The sequence below is a fragment of the Triticum urartu genome, chromosome 4 (assembly GCF_003073215.2).
Source record: "Triticum urartu cultivar G1812 chromosome 4, Tu2.1, whole genome shotgun sequence".
Lineage (NCBI taxonomy): Eukaryota > Viridiplantae > Streptophyta > Magnoliopsida > Poales > Poaceae > Triticum > Triticum urartu.
The window spans coordinates 448545686-448557809 of NC_053025.1; positions in this window are offsets into that span (position 1 = coordinate 448545686).

Here is a 12124-nt window from a genome sequence, read left to right on the forward strand (position 1 = left end):
CTACGGCGCCAAAATAGAAGAAAACCCAAAATGCGACAAGGCCCTGAATCAAACCCCAACTAGGCACCACTACTGGTCATCGGGAAAGGAAACATAATAACACTGAGAGTCCTCGTCGAACTCCCACTTGAACTCGTACTCGTCACCTGGAGCGAAATCACCTGGTCCTGCATCTGGAATTATAGTATTTGTGAGCCACAGGGACTCAGCAATCTCGCACCCTCGTGATCAAAACGATTTAAGCTTATAGGAATGGATGAGACAAATATATGTGGAGCTGCAGCAAGCGACTAGCATATATGGTGGCCATCTTATACGCAAAAGAGAGCGAGAAGAGGAGGCAAAGCGCGATCGAGAATCTAGAAGAGCAACCTGCGCAAGCATTACTCCAACACCGTGTCCACTTCCCGGACTCCACCGAGAAGAGGCCATCACGGTAACACACACAGTTGATTCATTTTAATTAATTAAGGTTTAAGTTATCTACAACCGGACATTAACAAATTTCCATCTGCCCATAACCGCGGGCACGTCTTTCGAAAGTTCAATCCCTGCAGGGGAGTCCCAACTTAGCCCATGACAAGCTCTCACGGTCAACGAAGGAATAGACCTCCACCCGAGACACACCGATCAGACTCGGCAACCCGGTACAACAAGACAATTCGACAGGTTAAAACAAGACCAGCAACACCGCCCGAATGTGCCGACAAATCCCGATAGGAGCTGCACATATCTCTTTCTCAGGGCACACTCAGATGAGCCAGACGTCGGGTAAGCCAGCCCAGAGTTGCCCCTGGTAGCCTCGGACATCGCTCAGTGGGACCAACACTCAGAGGAGCACTGGCCCGGGGGGGGGTTAAAATAAGATGACCCTTGAGTCTGCAGAACCCAAGGGAAAGAAAAGGCTAGGTGGCAAATGGTAAAACCAAGGTTGGGCATTGCTGAAAAAGCTTTAATCAAGGCGAAATATCAAGGGGTTCCCATTATAACCCAACCGCATAAGGAACGCAAAATCCGGGAACATAACACCGATATGACGGAAACTAGGGCGGTAAGAGTGGAACAAAACACTAGGCGAGAGGCCGAGCCTTCCACCCTTCACCAAGTATATAGATGCATTAAGATAACATAGCAATATAATGATATCCCCAACAAGAAAAATAAATGATGTTCCAACAAGGAACGGCCTCCAAACTTCACCTGCAACTAGCAACGCTATAAGAGGGGCTGAGCAAAGCGGTAACATAGCCAATCAACGGTTTGCTAGGACAAGGTGGGTTAGAGGTTTGACATGGCAATTGGGAGGCTGACAAGCAAAAGGTAGGCATCGTAGCATTGGCATAGCAAGAGCGAGCAAACTAGCATAGCAAAGATAGTAGTGATTTCGAGGGTATGATCATCTTGCCTGCACAGTTGTCAGAGTTGACTGGATCCTCACAAGCAAACTCAATGGGCTCCTCGGTAGCGAACTCGTCTCCCGGCTCTACCCAATAAGACAAACAAGCAACAAGGATACAATCAACCACGTGCAAGACCAAGCAATATGATAAAATGATGATATGCTATGCGGGATGCGATGCGGGATGCAAAATGCAAGTTATGACAGGAAAAACATGAACCTGACCTCAACTTGGAATTTCAAGGGTGCCACTGGATAGAGGGGATGAAATCGCTTGAAAACGATATAAAGATCATTGGAATCGGAGTTACGGTTTGGAAATGGCAAGCGTTTTAAGATATGACACCGGTCTGCGATTTACAGCAAGTAGTCATCTAAATGCAACGAAATGAACATGCTACAGCCACCAAACATGACAACAAAATACATGGCAGGGATGCCCACAATATGCTTAACAAAAGACTAGCACTGAGCCACGGCCAATTCATCCATTATAAGGTTCAAACAAGCATGGCAAAAACGCAAATGCAAAACAGATTCCAGACTTAGTGAAATTAACACTAGTCTGAAATTTCAGATCACGATGCTCTCTTCGGAGCAGCAAAACAACATGACACATGACCTGAAAATGACAAGTAAGAACATGTCATGGAGCTACTCAACAAGCTTAACAAAATACCCAAAGTGACCTGGGGCCAAAAGGGTTCACAAAATATATTAACGGGCACACGAACATAGCTAAAACACACTCAGTTTTCAGACTTAGTGAAAACTGAGACATGCTGAAATAGAACTCACGAAGGCATGTAAACGATCTCGATGCACTCACCATGGTGCAAGTCACAGCAAGGAAAGCATACATCCATTAAGAAGGCATAAAATACAAGCTAGACATGGCAAGAAAAATGGCATAGCATGCACGGATCAACTACAACAACACCGGCAAAATCGCAAACAAGTTGACGATCTGCCCAGATTCACCACGAAGCAAAAGTAGAGCTCGATTGACTCAAGCTATGGTGCTCCATAATTGCAAACAAAGACATGGATGGGTAGAGCACAACATTAATAATAAAACTCCTTTATTGATCATCCTCAAAAGAGGCACGGATCACTAGGAAACAAGCTGAACATATGGCATCATGAACTAAAGTATCCCAGACTTAGTGAAAACAACTAAGTCTCTGAAAACAGATTTCCCGGGTGCCTCTCTTTGCGAGCTTGCACAAGTCATCACACACATCCTAAAAATGCATGGGTTGCACCTCTGGAAAGAAGACAAAATTCTTAACAAAACATATGAAGTACTCACAGGCATAGCATGCACACAATAATCATGGCAAAAATGACAAAAGTCTAAGATGAACTAGCAGATCTGACAATTAACTCATGAAGCCTCCTTCTAACAGCATTTTGGGCATCAAGATGAACTCAAATGAAAATGATACAATGGAATGAAATGATGCACTCGTCGAGGCGAACATTTTGATATATCATATGTCCAAAAAGGAGCTATGGATGCAAAGTTACGGGGCCTCGAACAGAGCAACTTGGATCAAGAATTTCAGGACTTAGAAAAATAAACGAGGTTAGGGTTTACTGTAGCTGCGACCGGATCCAGATCGGGCGAGGACGCTCGGAGCCCGAGGATCGCCGGGGTCTTCGCCGGCGTTGAGGTCCGCGGTGGCCGGCGTCGAGGGAGGTGAGGCGGGGCCGGCGATGGCGGCAGGCGGCGGAGCGGCGTGGCCGGCTCGGGCGGCGGGCGGCGGCGAGCGCCGGGCGGAGGAGGCGGCGAGCTCCGGCGCCGGCGCCGATGGCGCGGTGGTGGCGCGGGTTCCCGGAGCCGTGGAAGACGGGCGGCGCGGCGGCGGCTGGGACTGGCCCGGAGAAGCGCGGGAGCGGGCCCGCCTCGGGCCGGTGCGGGCCGGCGGGAGCTGCTGGCGGGGAAGTGGTCCGCCCGCCACGTGGCGGCGAGGGATTGGCGGCGGAGAAATGTCCGGCCGGGTCGGACGTGTCCGGCTCGGCGCGGAGATGTTTTTTTTAGAACTAGGGTTTCGAGGGGGGGGGGAGAGATCCGAAAATGGAGGGGGCTATTTATAGGCATAAGTGGAGCTAGGAGAGTCCAAATGAGGTCCGGTTTTCGGCCACGCGATCGTGATCGAACGCTCTAGGACATGGAGCAGAGTTTGGTGGGTTTTGGGCCAAATTGGAGGGGTGTTGGGCTGCAACACACACGAGGCCTTTTCGGTCCCTCGGTTAACCGTTGGAGTATCAAACAAAGTCCAAATGATACGAAACTTGACAGGCGGTCTACCGGTAGTAAACCAAGGCCGCATGACAAGTCTCGGTCCAATCCGGAAATGTTTAACCCCCACACACGAAAGAAAGCTAGAAATGGCCACCGGAGGAGAACGAAGCGCCGGAATGCAAAACGGACAACGGGGAAAATGCTCGAATGCATGAGATGAACACGTATGCAAATGCAATGCACATGATGACATGATATGAGATGCATGAAAACGAAAACAATACACGGAGACAAAGACCCGAACCCGAGAAATAAATATAACTTAATGCCGGAAATGGCAAGAGTTGGAGTACAAATAGGGAAAGTTACATCCGGAGTGTTACAACACTCCACCACTACGAAAAGATCTCGTCCCGAGATCTAGGACTGAAAGAACTCCGGGTGCTCAGAACGGAGGTGATCCTCGCGTTCCCAGGTAGCTTCACGGTCGGAATGGTGTGACCACTTGACTTTAAGAAATTTGATTGACTTGTTGCGAGTCTTGCGTTCAGTCTCTTCAAGAATAGCAACTGGGTGCTCACGATAGGAGAGATCTTCTTGGAGCTCAATGTCCTCGAAGTTGACGGTGCGGTCAGGAGTCTTGAAGCACTTTTGAAGCTGAGAGACGTGGAACACATCATGAACATTTGCAAAGTTTGAAGGAAGCTCGAGTTGATAGGCGAGGTCGCCTCTCTTGCTGACAATCTTGAAAGGTCCCACGTATCTAGGGGCAAGCTTCCCTTTGATACCGAAGCGACGAGTACCTTTCATAGGAGAGACACGGAGGTAAACATGATCTCCGATCTCGAAAGCCAAATCACGGTGCTTACTATTATAGTAGCTCTTCTGGCGGGATTGGGCTGCTTTGAGGTTATCACGAATGACTTTGCACATTTCTTCTGCTTCTGTGATTAAGTCATTACCCAGCAGCTGACGTTCACCGGTTTCAGACCAGTTGAGAGGGGTACGACACTTCCTGCCATACAGAATTTCAAATGGGGCCTTACCCGAACTTGCTTGAAAACTGTTGTTATAGGAGAATTCAGCATAAGGAAGACAATCCTCCCATTTCAGGCCAAAGGAGATCACACAAGCCCTGAGCATATCTTCAAGAATCTGGTTGACACGCTCAACTTGACCACTTGTTTGAGGTTGGAAAGCAGTGCTGAAGCGGATGTTAGTGCCCATGGCCTTCTGGAAAGAATCCCAAAACTTCGAGGTAAAGATGCTGCCACGGTCTGAAGAGATCACTTTAGGAATACCGTGCAGAGAGACAATGCGAGAGGTATAGAGTTCCGCCAATTGAGCCGCAGTGATCGACTCTTTGATAGGCAGAAAATGAGCCACTTTGGTGAGTTTGTCGATGACAACGAATATAGCATCATTGCCACGCTTGGAATTTGGAAATCCAGTCACGAAGTCCATTTCAATGTGGTCAAACTTCCATTCTGGAATGGCAAGAGGTTGGAGGAGACCAGCTGGCCTTTGGTGTTCTGCCTTCACTCTTCTGCAGACATCACATTCATTCACGAATTGAGCGATCTCGCGCTTCATTCGAGTCCACCAATAAGCTTGCTTGAGGTCCTGATACATCTTCGTGCTCCCAGGGTGGATGGAGAGGAGAGAATTGTGAGCCTCGTTCATGATCACTTTACGAAGTTCACCTTTGGGCACAACAATACGATCCTCGAAGAAGAGAGTGTCCTTGTCATCAAGGCGGTAGCACTTGTACTTGGACTGACTCTTGGCAATCCCAATCTTCACCTTTTTCACCATAGCATCAAGAAGCTGGGCTTGGCGAATCTGGTCTTCTAAGGTAGGAGAGACTTGAAGGTTGGCGAGGAAACCTTGAGGAACAACTTGCAGATTAAGTTTGCGGAAAGCTTCACAAAGCTCGGGTTGATAAGGCTTGAGAATCATACTGTTGCAGTAGGCCTTTCTGCTCAAAGCGTCAGCAATCACATTGGCCTTGCCTGGAGTATACTCAATACTCAGATTATACTCTTGAATCATTTCGACCCATCGAGTTTGCCTTAGCTTGAGATTAGGCTGAGTGAAGATGCACTTGAGACTCTTGTGATCAGTGAAAATGTCCACTTTTCTTCCCAATAGAAGATGTCTCCAAGTCAAAAGAGCATGCACAACTGCCGCCAACTCGAGATCATGAGTGGGGTAGTTCTTCTCATTAGGCTTCAACTGGCGAGATGTATAAGCAACCACTTTCTTCTCTTGAATCAAAACTGCGCCAAGACCTTGGAGAGAGGCATCACAAAAGACCTCGTACGGCTTGGATTCATCAGGCGGAGTCAGAACTGGAGCAGTGATCAACTTCTCTTTCAAAGTGTTGAAAGCAATATCACACTCCGGAGACCAAACGTACTTGACATGCTTCTGAAGAAGATTTGAGAGAGGCTTCGCGATCTTGGAAAAGTTTTCAACGAATCTTCAGCAATAGCTTGCGAGACCGAGAAAACTGCGGAGTTGCTTCACATTCTGAGGAGGTTCCCAATTCACAATTGCGGAAACCTTCTCGGGATTCACGGAAATGCCCTTGGCAGAGATGATATGACCAAGATAAAGAACCTCATCGAGCCAAAATTCACACTTGGAGAACTTGGCGTAGAACTGATGTTCCCTGAGCTTATCGAGAACCAAACGCAAGTGCTTGGCATGATCTTCCTTGTTCTTCGAGAAAACCAGAATGTCATCGAGATAGACCAAAACGAAGTCATTGGTGTAGGCGTTGAAGATGAAGTTCATCATGCGAGAGAACGTCGGAGGAGCGTTGGCGAGGCCAAAAGACATGACAGATTCATCAGCAAGGCCCAACCTTGGTTTTACATTTGCCTAACAACCTATAACCTTCCCTTGGGTTTTCGCGAGCCCGAGGGTCATCTTATTTTAACCCCCCCAGGCTAGTGCTTCTCTAAGTGTTGGTCCGAACCAGAGCACTGATGACCCACAAGTATAGGGGATCTATCGTAGTCCTTTCGATAAGTAAGAGTGTCGAACCCAACGAGGAGCAGAAGGAAAAGATAAGCGGTTTTCAGCAAGGTATTCTCTGCAAGTACTGAAATGAGTGATAACAGATAGTTTTGTGATAAGATAAATTGTAACGAGCAACAAGTAACAAAAGTAAATAAAGTGCAGCAAGGTGGCCCAATCCTTTTTGTAGCAAAGGACAAGCCAGAACAAACTCTTATAATAGGAAAAGCGCTCCCTAGGACACATGGGAATATCGTCAAGCTAGTTTTCATCACGTTCATATGATTCGCGTTCGATACTTTGATAATTTGATATGTGGGTGGACCGGTGCTTGGGTGCTATTCTTACTTGAACAAGCATCCCACTTATGATTAACCTCTATTGCAAGCATCCGCAACTACAAAAAAAGTATTAAGGTAAACCTAACCATAGCATGAAACATGTGGATCCAAATCAGCCCCTTACGAAGCAACACATAAACTAGGGTTTAAGCTTCTATCACTCTAGCAACCCATCATCTACTTATTACTTCCTAATGCATTCCTCTAGGCCCAAATAATGGTGAAGTGTTATGTAGTCGACGTTCACATAACACCACTAGAGGCTAGACAACATACAACTTATCAAAATATCAAACGAATACCAAATTCACATGACTACTAATAGCAAGACTTCTCCCTTGTCCTCAGGAACAAACGTAATTACTCACAAAGCATATTCATGTTCATAATCAGAGGGGTAATAATATGCATATAGGATCTGAACATATGATATTTCACCAAATAAACCAACTAGCATCAACTACAAGGAGTAATCAACACTACTAGCACCAATCCCGGACTTTGAGACAAGAATTGGATACAAGAGATGAACTAGGGTTTGGAGATGAGATGGTGCTGGTGAAGATGTTGATGGAGATTGCCCTCTCCCGATGAGAGGACCGTTGGTGATGACGATGGTGATGATTTCCCCCTCCCGGAGGGAAGTATCCCCGGCACAGCAGCTCTGCTGGAGGTCTAGATTGGTTCTGCCAAGGTTCCGCCTCGTGGCGGCGGAGTCTCGTCCTGAAAAGTTCCTTCTGATTTTTTTCTCATCGAAAGACTTCATATAGCAGAAGATGGACGTCAGAGAGCCACCAGGGTGCCCACGAGGTAGAGGGCGCGCCCTAGGGGGGGGGCGCCCCCCACCCTCGTGAGCAGGGTGTGGGCCCCCTGGCCTTCATCTTTGGCAAGGATTTTTCTTTATTTATTTTAAGATGTTCCGTGGAGTTTCAGGACTTTTGGAGTTGCGCAGAATAGGTCTCCAATATTTGCTCCTTTTCCAGCCCAGAATTCCAGCTGCCGGCATTCTCCCTCCTTATGCAAACCTTGTAAAATAAGAGAGAATAGCCATAAGTATTGTGACATAAAGTGAAATAATAGTCCATAATGCAATAAATATCGATATAAAAGCATGATGCAAAATGGACGTATCAACTCCCCCAAGCTTAGACCTTGCTTGTCCTCAAGCGAAAAGCCGATAACAATAAATATGTCCTCATATTTAGAGGTAGAGGCGTCGATAAAAAATAAAATACGGACATGAAGGCATCATGATTATTCTCATAACAACAACATATATAGATTTTGTCATATGATTACTTATGTTCAAGTGATGATCTATTCACAATGCAAGAGTATAAATCATAAACCTTATTGGGCTCCGACAAACTATAATCTCAGTCATTGAAGCAATTGCAATTTATCATAACATCGGAAAGAGTCTATGTCAGAGCTAAAAAACAAGTCCACATACTCAACTATCATTTAGTCCTCCATAATTGCTAACACTCACGCAATACTTGTGGTTATGGAGTTTTAATCGGACACAGAGAAAGATAGGGGCTTATGGTTTTGCCCCACAACCTTTTACCTCAAGGGTAATGTCAACAATAATGGTTCATGCTCCCCTACATCCAATTAGATATATATATATCATGTTCTTTCCAACATGCTGAGCTTGCCAAAGGATAAAATGAAAAAGAAAAGGTGAAGATCACCATGACTCTTGCATAAGGTAGAAAATAATAATAAAGGATAGGCCCTTTGCAGAGGGAAGCAGAGGTTGCCATGCGCTTTTATGGTTGGATGCATAAAATCTCAATGCGAAAGAACGTCACTTTATATTGCCCCTTGTGATATGAACCTTTATTATGCAGTCCGTCGCTTTTATTACTTCCACATCACAAGATCGTATAAAGCTTATTTCTCCCACACCAATCAATCATACATATTAGAGCAATTTTTATTGCTTTGCACCGATGACAACTTACTTGAAGGATCTTACTCAATCCATAGGTAGATATGGTGGACTCTCATGGCAAAACTGGTTTAAGGGTATTTGGAAGCACAAGTAGTATTTCTACTTGGTGCTGAGAATTTGGCTAGCATGAGGGGGAAAGGCAAGCTCAACAAGTTAGAGGATCCATGACAACATACTTTATCTCAGATATAAGAAAGACATAACTCATTATGTTGTCTTCCTTGTCCAACATCAACCCTTTAGCATGTCATATTTTAATGAGTGCTCCCAATCATAAAAGATGTCAATGATAATATATCTATATGTGAAAACCTCTCTTTCCTTATTACTTCCTATTAATTGCAACAATGACCAAAGCTATGTCTGCCAACTCCCAACAACTTTTAATCATCATACTCTTCCTATGTGAGGTCATTACTCTCAATAAGATCAATATGAACTTTTTGTTTCTTTTTATTCTTTTTTTCTTCTTTTATTCACCCAAGATCACGGCAAAATAATCAAGCCCTTGACTCAATACTAATCTTTATTATATATAACTCACAGACTCGATTACAAAGAGAGATCATAAAGCAAACTCAAAACTAGATCATGCCAAAAACTTTATTCTACTAGATCAAGATACTTCTAATAGGATCGAACTAAGAAAAATGATAAAGATAGGAGTTGTGATGGTGATACGATACCGCGGCACCTCCCCCAAGCTTGGCAGTTGCCAAGGGGAGTGCCCATACCCATGTGATTATATCTCCTTTGTCGGTGAAGAAGGTGGAAGTGTTGTAGATGACGCGGGCCTTGCGTCCATCTTCCAAGGCATAGGTTCTCCATCATAGAAAGATGATCGAGTCTCCGGGATTCTCAAATCTGCAGCCAAACTCATCCTTTTGAATCTATATTCATACTCACAGTTTTGGTTTTGCAGGTCATAGATTTGGGCTTGGAGGTGCTCGATCTTCTCATGAAGCTTGAAGATAGTCTCCCTGATGTTGTCAGCATCCAACTTGTGGTTGCTAGTGAACTCCGCAATCATCATGTGGTTAGAGTTGAGTCCATGTTCCACCATCCCTTGGCACTTGAAAACTTGTTGCTCCACTGCTTCGAGCCTCGTCTCCATGCTTCCGGTCCCCTTTGGTCCCTCTTCATCGCGGATGTGCAGCAACCCATCACGCAACTCAATGGTTTGAGGGTGTCGCAGCACCTCCGCGAGGTAAGGGTCGATGACCTTCTCGAAGAACTTGTCCTTGGAGGCGCTTGGGGCCGTCATGATAACCTAGATCTGTCAGAAAAATAGCTCGAAACAAGAATAGAGGAGGTTTGCGTGATACGGGAGTCAAAACCTTCGGGAGGTTATATAATGAATTTTTACCGACCAAAATACATATCGTGCAAGAAAACGGAGTCCGGAAGGCACACGAGGTGCTCATGAGGTAGGGGGGCGCGCCCACCACCCTCATGGGGCCCTCGTGTCCTTCCCGGACTGCTACTTATTTTTCTATTTTTCTAAATATTCCAAAACGGAGAAATATTGCCTTAAAAATTGTTTTGGAGTTGGTTTGCTTACCGTACCACATACCTATTCCTTTTCGGAGTCTGAAACATTCCGGAAAGTGTCCCTTATGTATTCCTTCGGGGTTACAGTTTCAATAATATTGGTTTCAACATTTATGGGATTACCTGAGATATAATGTTTGATTCTTTGACCGTTTACCACCTTCGGATTTGTGCCCTCGAAGTTGTTGATTTTTATGGCACCGGAACAATAGACCTCTTCGATAACATAGGGGCCTTCCCATTTAGAGAGAAGTTTTCCTGCAAAAAATCTTAAACGAGAGTTGTATAGCAATACACAATCACCTACATTAAACTTCACGCTTTTGTATCTTTTTGTCATGCCATCTTTTAACTTTTTCTTTAAACAACTTGGCATTTTCATAAGCTTGGGTTCTCCATTCATCAAGTGAGCTAATATCAAATAACCTCTTCTCGCCGGCAAGTTTAAAACCATAGTTGAGCTCTTTAATAGCCCAATACGCCTTATGTTCTAGTTCGAGAGGTAAGTGACATGCTTTTCCATAAACCATTTTATACGGAGACATACCCATAGGATTTTTGTATGCAGTTCTATAAGCCCATAATGCATCATCAAGTTTCTTGGACCAATTCTTTCTAGACCTATTAACAGTCTTTTGCAAAATTAATTTGAGCTCTCTATTGCTCAACTCTACTTGACCACTAGACTGAGGGTGATAAGGAGATGCAATTCTATGATTAACATCATACTTGGCAAGCATTTTACGGGAAGCACCATGAATAAAGTGTGAACCACCATCAGTCATTAAATATCTAGGGACTCCAAACCTCGGGAAAATAACTTCCTTAAGCATTTTAATAGAAGTGTTATGATCAGCACTACTAGTTGGAATAGCTTCTACCCACTTAGTAACGTAATCAACAGCAACTATAATATGAGTATATCCATTAGAGGCAGGAAAAGGTCCCATATAATCAAAGCCCCAAACATCAAACGGTTCAATAACAAGAGAATAATTCATAGGCATTTCTTGACGTCTACTAATATTACCAATTCTTTGACATTCATCACAAGACAAGACAAACTTACGGGCATCCTTGAAGAGAGTAGGCCAATAAAAACCAGATTGCAATACCTTATGTGTAGTTCTATCTCGAGCGTGGTGTCCTCCATAAGCCTCGGAATGACACTTGCATAGGATCTGTTCCTGTTCATGCTCAGGTACACAACGTTTAATAACACCATCTACTCCTTCTTTATAAAGATGTGGGTCATCCCAAAAGTAATGTCTCAAATCATAGAAAAACTTTTTCTTTTGTTGGTATGTGAAGCTAGGTGGTATAAACTTAGCAACAATATAATTAGCATAATCAGCATACCATGGAGTACTATGAGAAGTACTTATAACATTTAATTGTTCATCAGGAAAGCTATCATTAATAGGTAGTGGGTCATCAAGAACATTCTCTAACCTAGACAAGTTGTCTGCAACGGGGTTCTCAGCTCCCTTTCTATCAACAATATGCAAATCAAATTCTTGTAGCAAGAGAACCCATCTAATAAGTCTAGGTTTAGCATCTTTCTTTTCCATAAGGTATTTAATAGCAGCATGATCAGTGTG